The following is a 25,915-nucleotide window of genomic DNA, read 5'->3' on the forward strand; positions in this document are numbered from 1 at the left end:
ATATGAGAAGAAACCAACCCCTTGCCTTCTCTCAGGAGTCTTGGTTCCTGTATTTCCTTGCTAAAAGTTAACTTACAATCTGCAGGGACCTTTGGAACCTGTTATTATTTCAAGGAAATGGAATGCCAAGGGAGAACTTGCTTGCCCCTCGACTTGAGAGGAACCTTCTCACAGCCAAATCTATTTCTCAAAAATGAATATTTCTGGAGACTCTCTCTAACTCATGTTACTCATACTTGGTCATATCTTACTGTATTATCTTTATTGTTAAAAGGGCCCCAGAGTGTGATATCCAGGAAGGGGGGCAAGGCTGAAGTAACACTCAAGGGGAGGAGGGTTGCCCAATGGTAGATGTTGGAAGGATATTGGTGATTGTGATGTGGTAACATAGATTTTGAAGAAGGATGAAGTTATATGCTAAAGCACATGCCGTTTTTGAACTAAAGTTTTCTTATTTTATTTATTTGTTTGTTTATTTATTTATTTGTTGGTTTTTGGGCCATGCCTGGCAGCACTCTGGGGTTACTCCTAGCTCTGCTTTCAGAAATCACTCCTGGCAGTCTTGGGGGACCATATGAAATGCTGGGGATAGAACACAGGTCCACCTCATGCAAGGCAAATACCCTGCAGCTATACTATTGTTCTGGCCCCCCTTTTAAGGTCTGTTTTTTTTTTTTGTTTTGTTTTAGTTTTTGGGAGGGTGTACACCCAGCAGCAGTACACCCTTCCTTCCTTCCTTCCTTCCTTCCTTCCTTCCTTCCTTCCTTCCTTCCTTCCTTCCTTCCTTCCTTCCTTCCTTCCTTCCTTCCTTCCTTCCTTCCTTCCTTCCTTCCTTCCTTCCTTCCTTCCTTCTTTCTTTCTTTCTTTCTTTCTTTCTTTCTTTCTTTCTTTCTTTCCTTCTTTCTTTCTTTCTTCTTCCTTTCTTCCCTTCTTCTGTCCTTCCTCCCTCCCTTCCTCCATCCCTTCCTCCCTCCCTCTCTCCCTCTCTCCCTCCCTCCCTCCCTCCCTCACTCACTCCCTCCTCTTCTCTTCTCTTCTCTTCTCTTCTCTTCTCTTCTCTTCTCTTTCTTTCTTTCTTTTTCTCTTTCTTTCTTTCTTTCTTTCTTTCTTTCTTTCTTTCTTTCTTTCTTTCTTTCTTTCTCTCTTTCTTTCTTTCTCTCTCTCTTCCTTCCTTCCTTCCTTCCTTCCTTTCTTCCTTTCTTCCTTCCTTCCTTTCTTTCTTTCTTTCTTTCTTTCTTTCTTTCTTTCTTTCTTTCTTTCTTTCTTTCTTTCTTTCTTTCTTTCTTTCTTTCTTTCTTTCTTTCTTTCTTCCTTCCTTCCTTCCTTCCTTCCTTCCTTCCTTCCTTCCTTCCTTCCTTCCTTCCTTCCTTCCTTCCTTCCTTCCTTCCTTCCTTCCTTCCTTCCTTCCTTCCTTCCTTCCTTCCTTCCTTCCTTCCTTCCTTCCTTCCTTCCTTCCTTCCTTCCTTCTTTCTTTCTTTCTTTCTTTCTTTCTTTCTTTCTTTCTTTCTTTCTTTCTTTCTTTCTTTCTTTCTTTCTTTCTTTCTTTCTTTCTTTCTTTCTTTCTTTCTTTCTTTCTTTCTTTCTTTGTAAGGCAAATACCCTACCTTTGCTCCAGCACAGCCATTTCATTTTAAATAAAAGCAAATTGAAAAGTTGCACTTTCAGTTTACTGAAAATAAAAACAAAAACAAAACAGTGGTTAACATAGCTGGACCTAGCCTGAATATTTGGATTCAAGGAAGGACTCAGCTCCTTCTTGTAGTACTCTATGATCTTCCTATTGATGCAGTCTAAGTAGAGCACACTCTGGCCTTCTGTTTGGGTGGAGGAGTGATTTCCAGAGTCCTGTGGGGAAGCCAAACTGTCATCACAGATCAGTAAAGGAATTTCTTGGGAGAAACTTCCTGTGAGCAAACATAGCTTGGTGCCTGTTTCTGCAATGTACTGCTAGTCACTTTCCATTTCTATTTCAAAAGGGAACTCACTGTCAATAGCTTAAATTGACATTTACTATGTCCATAACCCTACCACAAATTAAAATCAGACCCCAAATCCCTCTGGGGAGGATGTTATTAAGCTGCAGGAAGACATCTGAAATGACACCAAATTCCATTTTAAACTTGAAACCCCAAATACCACATTTGTTTGGGAGTAGGAATAAGGCTCTCTGGGGAATCATATGGGAAACTAAGCTGCTCTCATTGGCCAAATACAGAGCCACCAGGGAAGGAGAAAGTGCCTTAGAAGAGACCCTTTATATATAACCCCTTGTATGGCTTTGAACTAATCATTTAGGCCTAAGCAAGACTTACTTCAGAGTAAAATTATAAGAAAAAAGTAAACCCTTTAGCACATCATGCCTTTAAAAATAGTCACAGATTTTTATTGTATTTATAAATACACTAAGAAATTACTCACTAAAGTAAGTATCTCGAAATGCAATCCTGGCTTCTAAGGTTTAATTCTCCAGTATAGCCAAAATTTAACTTCGGGACCGCAAGTATGCATTTCACAATTGCTTTTGACTTTGTAGATACCGGTATGTGGGGTATTTATATGTAAGGGGTATGTTTAGAATTTTCGGATGGATCTCCATCTCTGAACCTAATACTAGAACCAATGGAATCTATGTGGAAGCAATGCTCTGTGGCTTCTTGGCATGTTGTTTTTGCCACAAGTGGCTCTGAATATAACAAAGTCAAGCTGAAAAGTCCTTTGCAATCTTGGATGAAAAGTGTAAACTTAATGCCTAATATCATTATTACAAACTTTATTGCTATTATTTTATTCAGTGTTTTAGATTGATATAAGTCTAGATTCATGATAAGTGCTCCTGCAAAGAAAACAAACTTTAAAAGTAGTTCAAGGAAGGTTGCACAAAAAAGGCTCACAAATTTTCCTAAAGACATCACTCTCTCTATTCCACCCTAACAGCCTCTGCCCACACCAAGGATAAATTGGGGTGTACCTTATGGATACTTTTTCCAATGAGCATGGCCCTTATAAGAGGCATGCTCTGCTGTGTCAGGAGGGTATTTTTGTTGGGAATAAGAAACCACATTAATATAAAAAAGTCATTCAACAAACCTCTAGGAGGTTCCTTTTGTGTGCCACAATTCTATGATTGTCCCTTGAGAAAAGGGGAGAATCTGGCATATGCTCTGAGAGCACATAGCAGGGACCAACATAATCTAGAGGCATCAGAGAACCCCAAGAAGATGCAGCTGAGATACTCATGGACTCCTAGGAATGTGAAAGGCTCAGATGTTTCAGGGAAATTGGGTATCTATGGATATTCTTACCCAAATCTCTTCACCCTGAAACTCAGATTAAAATAGTTTGACTTTGGTAAAGTGGCACAAGTGGAGCCAGAGAGATATTGGAAGATGCAGCTGAGCCTGGTTTAATCCCCAGTACCCCATAAGATCCCCGGAGTCAGGAGTAATCCCTGAGCATTGTAAGTAATTCCTGAGTGAAGAGGCAGAAGTAACCTCTGAGCATGAGCGGGAGTAGCAAAAAATATAAAACAATTTAAAATTACATTTTGAATAATATAGCAGCAATCATTTTGTTTTTAAAGGTAGTCTCTTGGAGAAGTGTGAATTTTCTCCCCAAGGCCAAGCACACACCAAATTTTATCTCATTGGGAACGCTCAAATCATTCTCAGGCCCACCTATTTCTACTGGTTAAAAGTTGAACAGAGATTCAATGGCTTACACAACCAAACACATGCCAAAATCTGCATTATTTAATTTACACGTTAATGATGGCAGCTAGTATTGGTTCTATCATTTCTGTCAGCCACTCTGATTGGAAAAGTGAAAATAATGGACCTAATTATGGACCAGGAGAGATTTGCCAGTTCTTCCTCCTCCCCACAAACCATACCAGATGGGGATAAATCTATTTTTAAAGAGCCTAGTAAGAGAAATCCCAAAACTCCAGTAAGCTGTTTAATTGTTTTTACACTATTGTTCTGGGTAATATTCTTTAAACTTAAATCTAATGTGCTGAAGTTATTATTATTATTATTATTATTATTATTATTATTATTATTATTATTATTATGCTCCAGTTGGATTTGAAAATAACTGTTCACTATTCTCTGACTATCAGGATTTGGTATGTGTCTGTTTTATATCACATATTATATTATAATATTATGCTTTATATTGCTGTCATTGTTGAGGTGCTAGGGATTGGAACTGGGTCTTGCCTGCCTATGACTTTATCACTGAGCCACGATCCTAGACTTTGAGCATTAGAATTTGGAAATGTAGGTGACACCAGGCGGGGAAAATCCGCGAAAGTACACCGGCCCAGTGGGGCTCAGCTGTGAAAGACTGTGAGTGTGACCTGTCTATGTCTGTCTACTGTCCTCTTGCGTGAAACTCTTGCGAGTGGGGCAAAAAGAGCCTCCAGAAACCTCGCTCGCCCAGACGCCATTTTCAGGGAGGGACTTCAGAGCATAAAAACCGGCTATCCTTTGCAAAAGCTGGCTCCCTGTGTGTGACACCAGGCGGGGAAAATCCGCGAAAGTACACCGGCCCAGTGGGGCTCAGCTGTGAAAGACTGTGAGTGTGACCTGTCTATGTCTGTCTACTGTCCTCTTGCGTGAAACTCTTGCGAGTGGGGCAAAAAGAGCCTCCAGAAACCTTGCTCGCCCAGACGCCATTTTCAGGGAGGGACTTCAGAGCATAAAAACCGGCTATCCTTTGCAAAAGCTGGCTCCCTGTGTGTGACACCAGGCGGGGAAAATCCGCGAAAGTACACCGGCCCAGTGGGGCTCAGCTGTGAAAGACTGTGAGTGTGACCTGTCTATGTCTGTCTACTGTCCTCTTGCATGAAACTCTTGCGAGTGGGGCAAAAAGAGCCTCCAGAAACCTCGCTCGCCCAGACGCCATTTTCAGGGAGGGACTTCAGAGCATAAAAACCGGCTATCCTTTGCAAAAGCTGGCTCCCTGTGTGTGACACCAGGCGGGGAAAATCCGCGAAAGTACACCGGCCCAGTGGGGCTCAGCTGTGAAAGACTGTGAGTGTGACCTGTCTATGTCTGTCTACTGTCCTCTTGCGTGAAACTCTTGCGAGTGGGGCAAAAAGAGCCTCCAGAAACCTCGCTCGCCCAGACGCCATTTTCAGGGAGGGACTTCAGAGCATAAAAACCGGCTATCCTTTGCAAAAGCTGGCTCCCTGTGTGTGACACCAGGCGGGGAAAATCCGCGAAAGTACACCGGCCCAGTGGGGCTCAGCTGTGAAAGACTGTGAGTGTGACCTGTCTATGTCTGTCTACTGTCCTCTTGCGTGAAACTCTTGCGAGTGGGGCAAAAAGAGCCTCCAGAAACCTCGCTCGCCCAGACGCCATTTTCAGGGAGGGACTTCAGAGCATAAAAACCGGCTATCCTTTGCAAAAGCTGGCTCCCTGTGTGTGACACCAGGCGGGGAAAATCCGCGAAAGTACACCGGCCCAGTGGGGCTCAGCTGTGAAAGACTGTGAGTGTGACCTGTCTATGTCTGTCTACTGTCCTCTTGCGTGAAACTCTTGCGAGTGGGGCAAAAAGAGCCTCCAGAAACCTCGCTCGCCCAGACGCCATTTTCAGGGAGGGACTTCAGAGCATAAAAACCGGCTATCCTTTGCAAAAGCTGGCTCCCTGTGTGTGACACCAGGCGGGGAAAATCCGCGAAAGTACACCGGCCCAGTGGGGCTCAGCTGTGAAAGACTGTGAGTGTGACCTGTCTATGTCTGTCTACTGTCCTCTTGCGTGAAACTCTTGCGAGTGGGGCAAAAAGAGCCTCCAGAAACCTCGCTCGCCCAGACGCCATTTTCAGGGAGGGACTTCAGAGCATAAAAACCGGCTATCCTTTGCAAAAGCTGGCTCCCTGTGTGTGACACCAGGCGGGGAAAATCCGCGAAAGTACACCGGCCCAGTGGGGCTCAGCTGTGAAAGACTGTGAGTGTGACCTGTCTATGTCTGTCTACTGTCCTCTTGCGTGAAACTCTTGCGAGTGGGGCAAAAAGAGCCTCCAGAAACCTCGCTCGCCCAGACGCCATTTTCAGGGAGGGACTTCAGAGCATAAAAACCGGCTATCCTTTGCAAAAGCTGGCTCCCTGTGTGTGACACCAGGCGGGGAAAATCCGCGAAAGTACACCGGCCCAGTGGGGCTCAGCTGTGAAAGACTGTGAGTGTGACCTGTCTATGTCTGTCTACTGTCCTCTTGCGTGAAACTCTTGCGAGTGGGGCAAAAAGAGCCTCCAGAAACCTCGCTCGCCCAGACGCCATTTTCAGGGAGGGACTTCAGAGCATAAAAACCGGCTATCCTTTGCAAAAGCTGGCTCCCTGTGTGTGACACCAGGCGGGGAAAATCCGCGAAAGTACACCGGCCCAGTGGGGCTCAGCTGTGAAAGACTGTGAGTGTGACCTGTCTATGTCTGTCTACTGTCCTCTTGCGTGAAACTCTTGCGAGTGGGGCAAAAAGAGCCTCCAGAAACCTCGCTCGCCCAGACGCCATTTTCAGGGAGGGACTTCAGAGCATAAAAACCGGCTATCCTTTGCAAAAGCTGGCTCCCTGTGTGTGACACCAGGCGGGGAAAATCCGCGAAAGTACACCGGCCCAGTGGGGCTCAGCTGTGAAAGACTGTGAGTGTGACCTGTCTATGTCTGTCTACTGTCCTCTTGCGTGAAACTCTTGCGAGTGGGGCAAAAAGAGGCTCAGAGGAGCACGGCCGCTCCGCTTCACTACGCGGCCGTGCACTCTTTCTAAGGAAAGAACTCCATTGCAACAAGAAGGAAAAATCACACTAAGAACGGCGCTATATCACAGAAGCAAACATTTCTCTCTGGACTGTCTTCTCTGTTACATGCTCGGGCCTAAGATTTGACCCAGTGTGAGGCTTCATCCACGGAGGACTCCCCTCCCTTAGAGGCAAGTCAGCCCATCCAGAAAGGGAGGAGCCAGAGGAGTGTGCTGCCTACATCATATAGACAATGAATACCACTACAACACGTAGAAAAACCCACAATACAAATGTGACAATGGGGAAACAGCGCAGGCCAGCATCAGACATAGAGAATGAAGATGACAATTCTGAGGACCAGATAATGACTGAACAACTAATCAACCTCTCAGATAAGGACTTTAGACTAGCAATATGGAAGGTGCTCAACAGACTCCAAGAAACCATGGATCGAGTTGAACAGAACACTAATAAGAACCAAGAAAATATGAAGGCAGAAATGACAAAACTCCAAACTGAAATAACATGTCAACTAACAGGCCTGAAAAACTCAGTAAACGAAGTGAATGACAAAATGGATAAGCTCTGGGACAGGGTATCAGAAGCTGAGAATAGACTTGGTGCTGTGGAAGATGAGATACATAACAATTCCATACAGCAGGAGAGATTGGACAAAAAACTTAAAGCAAATGAGCAGACAATGGAAAAATTAGTCAAAGAATGGGAACAGACGAAAATAGAAGTCTATGATAAGATCAACAGAAACAACTTAAGAATCATTGGAGTCCCAGAGACCCAGGAAGAAAATTTCCAGGAAGAATCAATGGTCAAGAACATCATTAAAGAGAAACTTCCAGAGCTAAAGAATATATGTGATCAAATCCTGCATGCCCGAAGAGTACCAACCAAAAGAGACCCCAGAAAAACCACCCCAAGACACATCCTAGTCACAATGACAAATCCCACAGATAGAGACAGAATTCTGAAAACAGCAAGATCAAAAGGGGAAATCATGTTCAAGCAAGCTTCCCTGAGATTTACAGCAGACCTGTCACCAGAAACGCTCAATGCCAGAAAGCAGTGGTGGGATATTGTGACAAGACTGAATGAAATGAATGCTTCACCCAGAATACTATACCCAGCAAAACTCACTTTCCGGTTTGATGGAAGAATACATGGTTTCACAGAAAAAAAACAGCTCAGAAACTTCACAGACACAAAACCAGTCTTAAGAGAAAAACTGAAAGACCTAATCTAAGACAAGACTACCCAAAAGACACACCAAATTTTGAAATAAAGATGGCGTTAAATCCCAGGACAATTCTTTCTCTCAATGTCAATGGACTAAATGCACCAGTTAAGAGACACAGAGTGGCTAAATGGATCAAAAAACTCAATCCAACCTTCTGCTGCCTACAAGAAACGCACCTGAATAGTCAGAACAAACATAGACTCAAAATAAAAGGCTGGAGAAAAGTTATCCAAGCAAACAACACCCATAAAAAAGCTGGAGTGGCCATACTAATATCAGATAATGCAAACTTTATACTCAGGAAGGTTGTAAGGGACAAAGACGGACATTTTATATTAATCAAGGGGTACGTAGAGCAGGAAGAATTCACTCTCCTAAACATATATGCACCGAATGAGGGGCCAGCAAAATATTTAATACAACTGCTGACAAATCTGAAAAATAATATCAACAACAACACAATAATTGTGGGGGACCTAAACACGGCTTTGTCAACACTGGACAGGTCAACCAGACTGAAACCCAACAAGAATATACTAGACCTGAGGAGAGAAATGGAAGAAAGAGGCCTAGTGGATATATATAGGACACTCCATCCCCAGAAACCTGGATACACATTCTTCTCCAATGTACATGGGACATTCTCCAGGATAGACTACATGCTGGCACATAAAACATACCTCCATAAGATCAAGAGGATAGAAATTTTGCAGATTACCTTCGCTGACCACAAGGCTCTGAAATTATTTGTGAACTCCAAAGGGACTCAGAAGAAACACTTTAACACCTGGAAGTTAAACAGCCTCATGCTCAATAACCAGTGGGTCCGAGATGAAATCAAGGAGGAAATAAAAAGGTTCCTGGAAACAAATGACAATAAAGACACAAACTCTCAGAACTTATGGGACACAGCAAAAGCAGTACTGAGAGGAAAATTTATAGCTTTGCAAGCACACATCAGGAAGGAAGAAGGAGCTTACCTGAGTAGCTTAATGACACAGCTAATAGAACTAGAAAATGCTCAACAAAAGGACCCAAGAACAGGAAGACAGAAGGAAATAACAAAGCTGAGAGCAGAAATCAACGAAGTGGAAACTCAAAAAACAATCCGAAAGATCAACGAAAGCAGAAGTTGGTTCTTTGAAAAAATAAACAAGATTGATAGACCACTGGCAAACCTAACAAAGAAAGAGAGAGAGAGAAACTTGATAACTCGTATCAGGAATGAAAAAGGAGAGATCACTACTGATATGACAGAGATTCAAAGGGTAATCAGAAACTACTTTGAAAAACTCTACGCCACTAAAAATGAGAACCTGGAAGAAATGGATAAATTCTTGGACTCTTATAATCTTCCACGGTTGAAGGAAGAGGATGTAGCATATCTAAACACCCCCATCACCATTGATGAAATTAAAACAGTAATCAAATGTCTGCCGAAAAACAAAAGCCCAGGTCCAGATGGATTCACTAATGAATTCTATCAAACTTTCCAAGAGGAACTACTGCCAATCTTGGCAAGACTCTTTCATGAAATTGAACAAACAGAAACACTTCCAAATAGCTTTTATGAAGCCAACATCACCTTGATACCTAAACCAGACAGAGACGCTACCAAAAAAGAAAATTACAGACCAATATCACTGATGAATGCAGATGCAAAGATCCTCAACAAAATCCTGGCAAATAGGATTCAATGCCTCATTAAGAAGATCATCCACTACGATCAAGTAGGTTTCATCCCAGGAATGCAAGGCTGGTTTAACATCCGTAAATCTATCAACATAATACACAACATCAATAACAAGAAAAATAAAAACCACATGATCATATCAATAGATGCAGAGAAAGCATTTGATAAGGTCCAACACCCATTCTTGATCAAAACTCTCAGCAAGATGGGAATGGAGGGAACCTTTCTCAATATAGTGAAGGCCATCTACCACAAGCCAGTGGCAAATATTATCCTCAATGGAGAAAAACTGAAAGCCTTCCCTCTAAATTCTGGCACAAGACAAGGCTGTCCTCTCTCACCACTCCTATTCAACATAGCACTGGAAGTACTTGCTATAGCGATTAGGCAAGAAAAGGATATCAAGGGAATCCAGATAGGAAAGGAAGAAGTCAAGCTCTCACTGTTTTCAGATGACATGATACTCTACTTAGAAAACCCTAAAGACTCTATCAAAAAGCTTCTAGAAACAATAGACTCATATAGCAAGGTGGCAGGCTACAAAATTAACACACAAAAATCAATGGCCTTTCTATACACCAACAGTAATAAAGAAGAAATGGACATTAAGAAAACAACCCCATTCACAATAGTACCACACAAACTCAAATATCTTGGAATCAACTTGACTAAATATGTGAAGGACCTATACAAAGAAAACTATAAAACTCTGCTCCAAGAAATAAGAGAGGACACACGGAAATGGAAACACATACCCTGCTCATGGATTGGCAGGATTAACATCATCAAAATGTCAATACTCCCCAAGGCATTATACAGATTTAATGCCATCCCTCTAAAGATACCCATGACATTCTTCAAAGAAGTGGATCAGACACTTTTGAAATTCATTTGGAACAATAAACACCCTCGAATAGCTAAAGCAATCATTGGGAAAAAGAATATGGGAGGAATTACTTTTCCCAACTTTAAACTGTACTACAAAGCAACAGTTATCAAAACAGCATGGTATTGGAATAAGGATAGGTCCTCAGATCAGTGGAATAGGCTTGAATACTCAGAAAATGTTCCCCAGAGATACAACCATCTAATTTTTGATAAAGGAGCAGGAAATCCTAAATGGAGCAGGGAAAGCCTCTTCAACAAGTGGTGTTGGCACAATTGGATAGCCACTTGCAAAAAATTAAACTTAGACCCCCAGCTAACATCATGTACAAAGGTAAAATCCAAATGGATTAAAGACCTCGATATCAGCCCCAAAACCATAAGATATATAGAACAGCACATAGGCAAAACACTACAGGACATTACAGGCATCTTCAAGGAGGAAACTGCACTCTCCAAGCAAGTGAAAGCAGAGATTAACAGATGGGAATATATTAAGCTGAGAAGCTTCTGCACCTCAAAGGAAATAGTGCCCAGGATACAAGAGCCACCCACTGAGTGGGAGAAACTATTCACCCAATACCCATCAGATAAGGGGCTAATCTCCAAAATATACAAGGCACTGACAGAACTTTACAAGAAAAAAACATCTAACCCCATCAAAAAATGGGGAGAAGAAATGAACAGACACTTTGACAAAGAAGAAATACGCATGGCCAAAAGACACATGAAAAAATGTTCCACATCACTAATCATCAGGGAGATGCAAATCAAAACAACGATGAGATACCACCTCACACCCCAGAGAATGGCACACATCACAAAGAATGAGAATAAACAGTGTTGGCGGGGATGTGGAGAGAAAGGAACTCTTATCCACTGCTGGTGGGAATGCTGTCTAGTTCAACCTTTATGGAAAGCGATATGGAGATTCCTCCAAAAACTGGAAATCGAGCTCCCATACGATCCAGCTATACCACTCCTAGGAATATACCCTAGGAACACAAAAATACAATACAAAAACCCCTTCCTTACACCTATATTCATTGCAGCTCTATTTACCATAGCAAGACTCTGGAAACAACCAAGATGCCCTTCAACAGATGAATGGCTAAAGAAACTGTGGTACATATACACAATGGAATATTATGCAGCTGTCAGGAGAGATGAAGTCATGAAATTTTCCTATACATGGATGTACATGGAATCTATTATGCTGAGTGAAATAAGTCAGAGAGAGAGAGAAAAACGCAGAATGGTCTCACTCATCTATGGGTTTTAAGAAAAATGAAAGACACCCTTGTAATAATAATTTTCAGACACAAAAGAGAAAAGAGCTGGAAGTTCCAGCTCACCTCAGGAAGCTCACCACAAAGAGTGATGAGTTTAGTTAGAGAAATAACTACATTTTGAACTGTCCTAATATTGAGAATGTATGAGGGAAATGTAGAGCCTGTTTAGGGTACAGGCGGGGGTTGGGTGGGGAGGAGGGTGATTTGGGACTTGGGTGATGGGAATGTTGCACTGGTGATGGGTGGTGTTCCTTTTATGACTGAAACCCAAACACAATCATGTATGTAATCAAGGTGTTTAAATAAAAAAAAATTAAAAAAAAAAAAAAAAGAATTTGGAAATGTAGAGGTGATTATTGTTCTTTCTCAACCTTCTCTGCATTCTCTTCCAATGGCTAAAGAACTTTACTTTTCCATGTAAGTGTTGGCCTCTTCCTAAGAGCTGGGCTCCTTTGGACTAGAGCGCCTCAGGTCTTCCCCTGCACAGCCCCAAAGATGGCTCCTGCTTGACCAGCGGCTCTTCCCATCCATCCTCTGGCACTGGGTTATTTGACTGCAACAATGGTGTGGGGTTTGCAGCTCTATGCTAGGATATAACTTAATGAGAGATTGCTCAGTCCAAAGCCATCACCTCTCTTTGTCAGTGTTTCTTTGGAGAACAACTTCCCTTCTCAGCACTTGTGCTGTGTTATCATTTAGAGGACCAGTTTGGGAAAAACAAGCTTTTAGCAGCCTCAGGTCGTAGAGTCCATCAGGTTGTAATCACAGCTGCCTCTGAGCCACTCCTTCCACATCACCGGCACATCCTCCCTTCTGCAAGCAGTACAGAAGGGACCATTTCCAGCACCACCTCCTGAAGAGCAGAAATAATTCCTGACCAGTGGCAGGGATGCAGAGAGACATACATTTGGTCTCCTAGGAGAGTCATTTAAAAACTGCTAAGGAGACTTTGCCTTGGGTTCAAGAAGAAATTCGTGGAAGGCATTAGTGATGGAGACTAGTGAGAAGTTTTTAAATTAAATGTCTGAGAATCTAAGGAGTTCAGGACGATCTGTAGGGGTGCAGAATTGGGCTCTTTTCAGAGATGTCTTTTGCAGTTGAAGCTTTTATTTTTCTGCTATAAAATTAAGCTGTATGTGGAAGATGCATGTTGGAGGATCATGCTGATCACTGTCTCCACCACAACTACTTGTTAAAATGTGATAACTGGCAAGCTGAAAGTCCACAGAAACCAAAACAGAAATGCTGACTTATTAAAATGGGGAGGGGATGTCTGTAAGCTCAGGCAACTCTGCCTCTACAGAACATTCAGGCATGCATGTTAGTGAATGTTTTCATGAATTATTCATGTATAGTGAACGAAGGCAAGCAGACATCACATGTAAATGACAAGGCTCATAATCAGAGGGGCTGCTCATTTGTTCCACGCGGCAATGAGGATGCTTATTAACAACTTTCAAGTCGGCAGGAATTTTACTTTAAGAGATACCTCATTAAAGAAATTTTTCTCAGCCAGTCAGACATGTATTGTTCATTGAAACCTGTATTCAAAAATCCTTTTATTTTGTCTCTTGATCTGCATGTACTGGCTTTTTCCAAGTGTGCTTTATGAACAACTGATACCGTAGACAAATTATTGGCTAACTAAAAGCTAGCTAGCTCTTCATGTTCTAAGTCTGTCCGATGCTAAAAACAAACATTTCAGGGTCTTTTTATGAGTCTTTTTAAAAAAATTCCTTAACTCCGTAGAAAAAATAAACGTATTTTGGAAGCAGATTTTGATTTTTACAATAAAACAACAGGAATCAGTTCAACTGTATATTGCTTTAACTCCAATGAATTAATCTGAGTGTATGACTAATTTAGATTAATGATGCAAAAATCAGTCACTAAAGAAGAAAAAAAGAGACTGATTTAATAGTCTTAATAGAATGGCCATAAATTTGTATCCACCCTCCTATTTCAAGCACTAGTAAACATTGTCTCTGCCTCAGTTGATGCAGTGTTTATACTATAAAATCTAGCAAAGGCTCTAGCATGATGTAGCTCTGTTAGCTGTATTACCTTTTATTACTACCATTGTTTTTTTTCACAGCCATACTTTTCATTTAAAAAAAAAAGTGCATTTCTTGTACGAGGGAAATAGAAAGCCTGTCTAGAGTACAGGCGGGTGTTGGGTAGGGAGGAGGGAGATTTGGGACATTGGTGATGGGAATGTTGCACTGGTGATGGGTGGTGTTCTTTACATGACTGAAACCTAAACACAATCATGTATGTAATAAAGTTGTTTAAATAAAAAAAAGAAAATAGAAATTAAAAAAGTGCATTTCTAAGCTATCCAATACTATATTTATAGTATAGATTGGTGTCAGATATACAACAATTGAATTTTTAAAAATCCAAGTTTATCTTGCATAGTGAATTTAATTTTCAACTGGTGTGACGATTTCAAGAGCAATCTTGTCAATATTGATAAATCAGAACAAAAAGAGATGTTTAGTTTACCATAGTTGGGTGTAATTGGTAACCCCTTGCCTACAACTCTGAACATTATAAAGTACAACTTAGTATTGCAGTGCAGGCATCCAAGTTTTAAATTATTTTATGGATTAGAGACAGATGGAAGTTTCTGAATTATTCTTTGCCTTTCTTATGAAAAGCCTAAAATGTAATTAAAAAATAACTTGACATAAAAACAAATGGATCTAAAACTCATCTGAGATTTTGTGCTTAATCTAACATGTACTGATAGTAAGTACAGATTGCCTTGCAGTTAACCAATTATTCATCTTAAAACCAGAACTGGGTTATATTAGGCTGTTAATGTAAATTAGAGCTTGACTTGTAAGTCAGTTAAGTTCTTCTCATTGAATCATGAAGGTAATTTATTGATCACTGTTCACAATGTTTGCTGCTGTTGAAAAGGTCTTTAATATTTCTACTTTCATTAATTCAATAAATATTAAATACCTACTAGTTACCATGTGCACATTTTAAATTCTGGAAGTTTCTGTGTTAATAAACAAGGCAGATACAAGTTACAAAATTTGTTGTCTAGTTGGGGAAAATACTTTTTAAAGCATTCAAAATTATTAGTGAATTAGAATTAGAAAGCTAAAAGGCTAAAAGACAATTTTGATATGGGGGTTTAAATTTTTTAAATTTATAAATAAAAATTTAATTGAATTAGAGTGAGATGCACAGTTACAAAATTGTTCATGATTGAGGTTTCAGTCATACAATGCATACCTTTCACTGCTATAAATTTTCTGCCGGTAATGTCCCCAGGTTTCCTCCTGTCCTCATCCTTGTCCTTCCTGCTGTCTGCCTCTGTAGCAGACATTCCACTCCCTCTCTTTCTGTCTTATCCTTTTATCCTTTGAGACACTGTATTTTGCAATATTGTTACTGAAGGGGTTTTATGCATACACTGTACCTCCTTTCGGCACCCAGTTCTTATCTACCATGATCATTTTCAACTATCATTGTCATAGAGGTCCCTTCTCTGCCCTAAATGCACTCCCCTGCTCTTTGTGGCAAACTTCCTACCATAAAGTGTTTCTCTCAGTTGTCTTTACATATTATCACCATACTATCTTTAATATGTGCCATAAATGACCATTTTGTTGATCTTTCTATTGTCTCAAATAAAATTTGTAAATGAACTGTTATTATGTAAGTGGTTTAACTTAACAAATAAACTTCCAAATCTGAAATAAGAGTGTATAGAACATGATACGTATTTAGTGCATTTTTTGCTTTTGATATTGGTGGACTATTCATCATTAATTAAATGCAATAAATGTGACTAGGGAAATAAATGTAACTAAAAATATGACTAGGGAAAAATATATTGGAAATACTTCCAAAGGCCCTACTTGGTGTAATGGCTCAGAAAAGGTGGTGAGGACAACTTCTGTTTATAAAATTAGGGCTCAAAGAGCAATAATGTAATGATGAAGCAGCTGGACATGCCTGGGGACCATGTTTAAGTGTATGTCAAAGGAATGTGCTTACTGAGATCTCCAAAGAGCTGCCACATTTGCTACACATTTGTGTTGACTCTTTTACTGGGGTGCAGAAGAGGAAGAGGCCAGGATATACTCAGACAACATTAAGACAAAATTCACTTCGGGATACCACATGTTTTTGTCACCAAAGGAAATGTCAAAAAATGGGTTAAAGTCGAGAGATAATTCTTACGAACTGCCTTAGCAAAAATCTACTCTTGATCCTAAGGTATCTTTGAAAGAGAACATAGATTTTAACTAAATTCTGTTGAATTTTTTGTGCATTTTCTCAGACAAAATTATGCTGTTTCCTCAGATTTGTCCTTTGTTAAAAGGGGAACTAGCATACCTTCCATTCAACTTCAGAAACTTGGCAGCAAGACATAGTATAGTACATGAGCTCATTAAAAAGAAACCAAACAAACAAAAAAAAGCGGCATAAACAATATGATGTCTTCTCAATGATGACTCAGAAAACTCTCCTTTTTGTCCAATTAGTGCTTCAATTACATTTGTGTTATTGTTTTTAGGGAAAACAAGTTACTGAGGGCTGATCTCTGGGGAACTGATTTGATCCCATTTTGAGGAAATATTTTCAAGCATTCTTTCTGAGAAATATTTTGAAGTAATTTTTAATTCTGTAAAAATATGGAGAACTCATTCCATAAAAGGAATAAGAACTCTTACATTGATGGGTTTTTAAAGAAATGCCTTATATGTACAGGAAGTTTGGGACACTTATTATTTGTTCATTGCAGTTCTTTAAAGCTAAGGAGGGGCATTCTTTTCTTTTTTTAAGTTTTAAATTTATTTTTGGGTTTTGGGCCACACCTGGCAGCTTTCAGGGTTACTCCTGGCTCTTTACTCAGAAATCACTTCTGGCAGGCTCGGGGGACCATATGGGATGCCAGGGACCAAATCTAGACCTGTCCTGTGTCTGTCACATGCAATACAAATGCCCTACCACTATGCTATCACTCCAATCCCAGGATGGGTATTCTTTAAGGTGACAATGTTAAGAGACTGCTTAATGATTGAAGTACAGTGATTAATTTATTTCTTGAGCAGTATTTCATAGTAGGAATACTTTTTACTGAGTAAAGTCTGTATATGTATAAATGTATATATACATTATGTACAAATGTATATATGCATTTATATATAATGCATATATACATTATATATAAATGCATATATACATATATATGCGTATATAGAAACTAACTCCCAAGTACTGCTGGGGGGGGTCTGAGAGACCCACCTCTAGTTTTCAGCCAACCAGACCTTCTGTTCATTTCAGGAGCCTAAGAATATGAGGCTACTCTGAGCTAGTTGGGCCACCCTAGAGATGCTAGTGAAAAAGGATATGTAGGAACTCATTCTATGTCATGAGATAAATATATTCTCTCATTTTCATAATTGAGAGATGTTTCTAAATTAACAAAATTAGAGCACAGAGAGACCAAATAACTTGCTCTAGGTCACACAGCTCATATTGATGCAAAGCTAGAATTCCAACTCAAGTAGAACAGCTCCTGAATCCAAATTTTTTGCTTCTGATTTTAGAAGGTAAGTATTATCCATGTAACAAATGTATGTTCATTTCCCACTCTACTTCATTATGTTCTGATGAAAAAAATTTTTAATTTGCTTAAAATAGTAAAGAAACATTGCTCATAACAAAATCCCTTCTCTCAAGGGATATTTTTTTTCATAAAGTATTATTTTTTTCCATCCTTCCTTTTCAGTGCTAGGGCATGAATCCAGGGTGAAATAGCAAATTGAGGTTCATTATTTTCAATATTGTTCATTATACTTTTCATTGGTCCATCATTCCAACATTCCACCATTCCCAAGGCCCAGATTCCAAGGTTCTTCCAGCTTCCATCACTGCCCCACACTTTGTTTTCAGTCTGTAAATAAAATCTCCTTTTCTGATGCTTTGGGACATTTGTTAGTCCCTTGCTACACTTCTTTATATCCCACATACACACATAAGAAGGTTTATCTATATACTCATATATATAAATAAAACTAAAATTCTGAAATTTCACAAAGTTGTAAATCAAAATATGTTGATATTTTTAAAACTATGTTTCATATTTTTACAAATATGCACATTTAAAAATTAATAGTATAGATAATTCCGTTCTAATCTATTAAAATATTTTTAAATAGATAAACCCTACAAATATAGAGTCCACTAATAGTAAGGAGAGAAGAATCTCAATATTCGTTAAAAAAGTATGAAGCTGTGTTTTATCCTAAAAGGAAGTAAGTATTGGCCTTAACTATATAGTTGATCATATCATAATATATATGAACTAAATAGTTCTATTAATATGTAAAATACAGTAATAAAATCACTATGAACATAATATGGCTCACCTGAACAGACATAAATATTAATGAAAAGGGGTCAGAGAGATGGCAAGGAGGTGGGGCATTTGCCTTGCATGCAGAAGGATGGTGGTTCGGATCCCAGCATTCCATTTGGTCCCCCAAGCCTGCCAGGAGCGATTTCTGATCGTAGAGCCAGAGATTAATCCCTGAACGCTGCCAGGTGTGACCCAAAAACCAAAAAAAATATTAATGAAAAGTTAGTTCATTATGAAAAATGTATAAAAACCTTAGCAAGCTGGGATTAAGCAACCTTTCTTAGAAGTATATTGGAAGGTAGTTTTAACTCCATAAATAAATGCTATGCTTAATAGTAAAGTGCTGAGAAATTTTCTTTCTTTTAAAGAAGCTTCTTTAACCTTGCCACAAAGAGAAATTAGAATATTAACTGCACTGACAGCTACCATGACAATGATAGTGAGGAAGAGAAGCAGAATGCCTGTCCCAGAGACAGTTAGGGGGCAAGGCAAGAGAGAAATGGGCATTGGTGGTGGAAAAGTTGCACTGATGAAGGGCATTCTATGACTGAAAACCATCTATGAATATTTCTGTAACTATGGTGCTTAAATAAGAAATTATTTAAAAACAAAGAAGCTACTCTAAAACTTTTATAAAACTGGTTTTTCATGAGGCTTTATACTGCTTCTTAAACTATGAATGATAATTTAGTTGGATAGATTATTTTTGATGAGGTGTTTTAAAATCATAATCCACCATTTACTTTTGAATTTTGTTATTTTAAGTCAGTAGGCCATGATTCTTTTTTATTGTTTTGCAGAAGGGCCAGTTTTTGCTGAGAATGATATGGCCTCTTGAGTTTCCTGCACTCTGGGAAGTTTCTTTTCTTTGGTTTTTGTTTTTATTGTTGAATCGCATCAGGGGTTACTCCTGGGTCTGTGCTCAGGAATTAGCCTGATGGGCTAAGAAGACCATATGGGATGACAGAGATAGATCATGTCATGGGGAAGGCAAGTGCCCTACATGCTGTATACTTGCTTTATTGTCACTCTAGTTCTGGAAATTCTTATCTATGATTTCTTCAACTAATAATTCACTAAATTTGCTTTCCTATTCCTCAAAGTCATCAATATTATTCCTCATAGTTTATGTTATAGTGTTTTTTGAAATTTTACATTTTTTAGAAGCTTCTTACCTTAGAGCTCATAGGTGATGTCATTCTGCTTCTTAGATCTTCTATTTGGTTTTTTATATACTCTTCATTTAAATCACTTCTGATTATAGTTTTCTCATTTTGACTCTCAGGCTTTCTGGTGCTTTGTTCACTGCTTGTATCATAATTTCATTAAACATATTTTACTTGGTATAGCATACTGAGTTTATAGAGCTGGTTGGTACTGGAAGAGCCTTCCATACTATTATTTTTACTCACTGAACCTAGTATTTTTTTTACATGGCTTTCCCATTGTTTACTGTTCTCCTGCTGTATTGAAAGCAAATCTTTGTAGTTAGTCTTCAGTGGGAATCTCTGCAGCATAAGGCTGGATACCACTCTTTTCTTTCCCTATTCATCTTCATAGGGGCTATAAGTATGTGTAGTGTTAGATGTGTTGAGACGAGAATTTCAACTAGACAGTGTAGATGATATGGAGATTAACTAGCTAAGATGCCAGAGGCTGCTGGGCTCTAGCTGAAATGGAGAATTTGCCTTTGGTGTCAGAAAGGACCCAGGGCTGTCAACTCGTAGCTTAATATCAATTGGAAGATTGGAGAAATACACATAAGGTATCAAGGAGAATAAATGTGTATTCCCCTCTTTAGTTCTTCATTTCAATCTAGACAAAATGATTTTACCAAACTAGGGTTTGGTAAACTTACCAATTTAGGGTGCCACAACAATTCATTTAAGAAAGGTTAAGGGAAGCCTAAATGCTTTCTGTAAACAAACATAAAGAAAGGGCAATACGCTTTATTGAGCCTGTGTGTAATCAAGCTACACTTATATGAGAGAAAGTGTATCAAGACTTTATCAAGTACTTTTTTTGTTGTTATTTGGTGTTTGGACCACACTCAGCTGTGCTCAGGAATAATCCATTTTTTTTTTATGGAATCAACATTAAGAATTAAAGCTTAAGCCAGAGAAAAGTACAGGCATGAGACTGTCCCTGATTCAAATTTTAGTTCCACATTATTCTCTGAGCATCTTAGGTACAGTCGTGGGGTCCGCTGAGTACATCATATGCAGCTCTGGAGGCTCTGAATTCTCATAGAATGATTCGGGTAATCTCCAACACAATGCCTGAGAAACATTGATCTTCTTGTCCTTGTATTGGGTTACTGAACTGCTGGCTTACTTGGTTGGGAATCACTAGTAGGGCCCTAAACCCCCTGGGCACTATTTGGGTGACCCCCTTTCCTGATTTTTGGAATGTAATTTAGGTACTTCCCACTTACTGTGTGCCAGGGTTCAATCTATGTATCTTCACAGCCAACTGTATTACTACCAGACTGAGACATATCGTCTTACAAAATAAAGAATAGCTTTTCATTTTCAGTCCTAGGATCTAATTCTTATCTTTATGGGAAGCTGTGATATGGGCTGTGGCATGAAGTTATGACTGGACAAATGATGGCATAAAGACCCTTACAGCAAACGAAATCTCTTTCTTCTGGCATTCCTGCTCTTCCCGTTAAGAATTTACTTTGACATTTTTTTCTGCCCTGTACCCCACAAGTCCTTTTGTTGTTATTTTTGATCTCAAGATTTCTTAATGTCTTTAGTCTGATTTTGATGCTTACTTTTGTCTTCTAGGAGGTTTGTTTTGTTTGTTTATTTGTTTGTTTTGCCTTTTTTCCAGCCTGACCACAAACCCAACAGATTGTCTGGCCTACGAGTTTAATAGACAACCCCAGGGTGTCACAAGTCTTTTGAAGACCTGGGAAAGGAGAGCTGTGTGCAGTGATCCTTCTGAGATTTTCTAAACAAAAGCACTGACCCTTAGCTCCTTCATGCAATTCAGACATGTCCAAGGTCAAAGCAGACCTGCATATGCAGCCAATGCTTCTCAGATGCCCCCATAGTAAAAATTATCCTTTGGAGGAGTGGGGTGGAAATAAGGACATGAAATCATTTGCTGTGGTGCCTATCATTCTGTTAAGGACAGAGAAAACACAGTCTGTCATCCCTGACATTTTAATTGAAAGAAAAGCTTACATAGATTTCAGCCATAAGCAGTATGTTTATACAAGTGTATAAAGAGAAATAATCTGTCAAGTTGGAAAATGCTTAATGCTTCGAGACTCAGTTTAGTAATTGAACAATCCAACATGAGCTCACACATCTTACCTTGTTCCATACCTCAGTAATCTTTAGTAGAAATTCTTTACCTAGAGGCATATGGTTATTAAAAAGGAGGCTCGGCTTGCTCAAAGTCTGGAATTATTAGCTCATGGCAACAAGCCTGCACTAGAGAACGACTGTTGGGTCTTTGTTTTCACAACTTTACTGCAATTCACCCTCTTATTTTCAAAGTCTAACTGATGTGTTGTTTGGGAAGTTTGTGTGTATGTAGTACATGTGTGTGTATTTAAAGGGAAAAACAAATTCTCACAGATGAGTAACTTCTTATGTTAGCAATACTGCCGAATTTTTAGCAGGGAGCATTGTGCATATCATGGAAAATGGACCATGGATTTGTTTTAATCTAGAAAATAAATAACAGTTTAGTGATGGAAGCCCTCAAGATGTGGTGGGAAAGCTTCAGGTTGTAATTTAAGTGGAAGCCCTGCTTCTGTTCATGACCCACAGCACCTCAGCAGACTTAAGTGTTTTTGCATATAGCTTAATCCTGAATAAAATGAGTGTAATGTTGTCTGTGTACCACATTGCATGACAAATTATGTGATGGTGGGAATACTTAGGTAAATATAAAACTGTGTAAGTGTAATATAAGAAATTTTATTCAAGTGCCAAGAATTAACTAATGCTTATTTCTATATACATAAAAATAAATAGATGATCAAAACAGTGATTCCAATACCAAGCTTGTTTCTGCAATCTGATAATTCTGAACAATTTACATAGCAATCCTCATTTTATCTTTTGCACATATAGTGATAGATAGGATTAGATATGTTTTCTTTGAATTTTTATAGTTTTAAAATCCCAAGTTTATCAGAAATTGTTCATAGAATCTATAAAACAAGTCACAAAATGTAGAACACAAAGTTATAATTTATGTTCTCAAATTATTATTTTTCATATTTACATTGCCAATTGATTGGTATCATTGATTGCCAATGATTGGTATCATTGGGTGATTATTATTATAGTTCAGGGAAATGCAATACCATAATAATATTTGTTAACTAATAAAGAATGCTTGGTATTTTAAAATCTAATGTGGGGCTGGAGAGATAGCACAGCTCTAAGGTGTTTGCCTTGCATGGAGAAGGACGGTGGTTCGAATCCCGGCATTCCATTTGGTCCCTGAGCCTGCCAGGGGTGATTTTTGAGCATAGAGCCAGAAGTAACCCTTGAGCGCTGCTGGGTGTGACCCAAAAACCCAAAAAATAAAATGAAATAAATAAATAAAATCTAATGTATAGATGCATAGTGTGGAAATAACCAAGCAAACAGGAACATTGAAATTAAATGAAAAAATACCATTTTCCAGTTATTCTGTACAACTGGGCATTTTCCATACTTTGAAGAAATTTAAAGCTCATTTTAAATTTAATTACCTTTGTATATCTATTGACATAATCATTAAATTGCTTTATCAAAATAATAACCCATCAATGAAATCTGATAACCAAGGTTATTTTTAATGTCATGTTAAAAACAAAATGTAAATTAATATGTCCCCATATTAATGTTATCCTTTGCTGATAAGGATAATGTTGTAAATTGTCTTGGGCTGTCTTTTTTTAGACAGCTTTTACTTGTCTCTAGATGTCTATAATTAAAGTGTTCTCTCCTGTGACCAAGGGAACAGAAATAAGTATAATCCTGTATTTATGTATATGTATCCACAATACATGTATGAATATATATAAATATATCTATACTTATGCATATTTATTCTTTGTCTATATACCTTTCTGTATAGTAGACAAATGAATGAGTAGTAGTGTATAATGAACCATCACCAAGGTTTCTTTTTTTAATTTTTTTATTTAACCAACTTTATTACATACATGATTGTATTTGGGTTTCAGTCACGTAAAGAACACCACCCATCACCAGTGCAAAATTCCCGTCACCAATGTCCCAAATCTCCCTCCTCCCCACCCAACCCCCGCCTGTACTCTAGACAGGCTTTCTATTTCCCTTGTACATTCTCATTATTAGGATAGTTCAAAACGTAGTTATTTCTCTAACTAAACTCATCCCTGTTTGCGATGAACTTCATGAGGTGAGCTGTAACTTCCAGCTTTTTTCTCTTTTGTGCCTGAAAATTATTATTGCAAAAATGTCTTTCATTTTTCTTAAAACCCATAGATGAGTGAGACCATTCCGCGTTTTTCTCTCTCTGACTTATTTCACTCAGCATAATAGATTCCATGTACATCCATGTATAGGAAAATTTCATGACTTCATCTCCTGACAACTGCATAATATTCCATTGTGTATATGTACCACCGTTTCTTTAGCCATTCATCTGTTGAAGGGCATCTTGGTTGTTTCCAGAGTCTTGCTATGGTAAATAGTGCTGCAATGAATATAGGTGTAAGGAAGGGATTTTTGTATTGTATTTTTGTGTTCCTAGGGTATATTTCTAGGAGTGGTATAGCTGGGTTGAGATGTTCTTTGTTAACCTGTCTCATGAAACTAGGGAGTTCAGATGATTAATGTACTGAGAGGAACTCACCATGAGTAAACCTGATATTATTTTATATACATATCTTTTAATTAAAGATCCTAAATAAAACACAAACACTATAGAAATATATACATACGTATATTTTGCTCCAATTTTGGAGCAATTGTAACCAGTAATTTCCTGGAAGTATAAAATAAACCTTATTATTAACTATATTCCATATAGATTATTTATTATTTCCATTTTTTATTAATATTATTCCCATATAGACTATATGAAATCCATATAGTCTATATGGGAAGAAATAATTATAATACTTTATTTGCTTTCCTGAGAACACTTGTTTTATGATTATAAACTGCTTATATTAGCTGTCTTCATAACTACTCAGCTACACATCCAATGAATAAAACTGAGTGGGATTTGTATACAGTTACATATGCTTTATCCAAGTTTTATTGTCTTCTATATTTTATATATTCAACTTTTCAATATTGTAAACATTTGTAACTAATCCTTATATGATATGTGTGCCTATGACAGCTAGTTTTATTTTCAAAGGAGTTCTCAGTTGGAAGAATAAAAAAATTCACTTTCTTTGGAATTGTAGCAGCAATGGGAAGGAAGAACATGTTAGAATTCTTCCATTTCAGTTTCCATGACTTCATGAATTAGCCATGAAGGACAGTGGTCTCTAATTCTAGGAATTTTATATTTTTTTCTTGGGGGCCACACTTGAAGATGCTCTGAGCATCTCTCTTTGTAGTTCTTGGAGGACCATATGTTGTGGGGATTGAGCACAAAATTCTAGCATGCAAACTATGTACTTTATCCCATTGGCTATTTTCCTAGCTCCTGGGGATTAAATCTCCCTAGTTCCTGGGGATTATAAAAAAAAAACAACAACATTATTTACTGCTTTATTTAATTGACATAAGGCTCACTCCTTACAATGCTAGGCTGTTGGTGCTGGGGACAAGGTGTGACATCTTATGACCTTTGGGGAGCCATGCAGTGTCTGGGATAAAGCCCCAGGCCTTGCATGAGCAGTGCATTTGCTCTACCATTTGAGCCACGTCACTGGCCCATGGTCCATCAATGAACTCCAAAGAATAAGTTCCTTCTATTTCTCTGCTGAGTTCTGGGTGAAATCATTCTTCAGGACAGTGTGGGGAGGTGGCAACCTGTACAGGACATCTCTATCTGTAACCAGACCAGTTCTGAGGATGACACAATTGTTTTGTTTTCCAGAAAATGCATTAATTTTGGAAGATCTTATTTCTGTCATGGCTTCCAGACTGTTTAACATGGGAAATGCAAAGGTCCTGTGGGGTGTTTGTTTATTTGTTTTGTTTTATTTATTTGTTGTTAAGTCTTTAACAGCTTGACATGTATACAACTCCCCAGAGCAAAAGCATCAGGAGATTGAGAATGAAGCCAAAGAGGTCATTTGTTTGCTATTTTGAATAAACACAAATAATTCCCCTTTTCCCTCAGCCCCACATTCCCTGGCTCATTAAATCAATTTAGGGCCCTTAAAACAATTTTCTGGCAAATTGAAGCAAAAACTCAAACTGTGTACTCCCCAGAGGAATGCTTACCCAAGTCCTGCAGGTCAGGCCAAGATCTGTTCCTGTCAAACAGCCTAACACCTCGAGTTATTATGAAATGAGGGATTGGTAACTGGGGGCTGGGCTCTGGACTCACCAGAGAAAGGCTAGCCAGAGTGTGGTGAGCCTCCATCTGGCTGCTTTAGTTTGTGACCTGGCTTTGGTTTTTTTCCACTCACAACAGAGAACTCAGAAAAAAAAAAAAAATCAGGGCAGATTCCTATTGGAAATTCATGAATGAAGTTGACTCTGCAAA

General features: G+C 38.8%; 1 protein-coding gene and 1 long non-coding RNA gene across 2 annotated transcripts in view; both read left to right on the forward strand.

The window, feature by feature from the left end:
• LOC126020538 (uncharacterized) overlaps positions 1-25,915 on the forward strand; it is a 725,825-nt gene that overhangs the window by 584,015 nt on the left and 115,895 nt on the right. The gene's annotated exons all lie outside the window — the stretch shown is intronic.
• CREB5 (cAMP responsive element binding protein 5) overlaps positions 1-25,915 on the forward strand; it is a 426,942-nt gene that overhangs the window by 290,920 nt on the left and 110,107 nt on the right. The window lies entirely within an intron of this gene.

Source organism: Suncus etruscus, chromosome 10 (genome assembly GCF_024139225.1).
Source record: "Suncus etruscus isolate mSunEtr1 chromosome 10, mSunEtr1.pri.cur, whole genome shotgun sequence".
NCBI lineage: Eukaryota > Metazoa > Chordata > Mammalia > Eulipotyphla > Soricidae > Suncus > Suncus etruscus.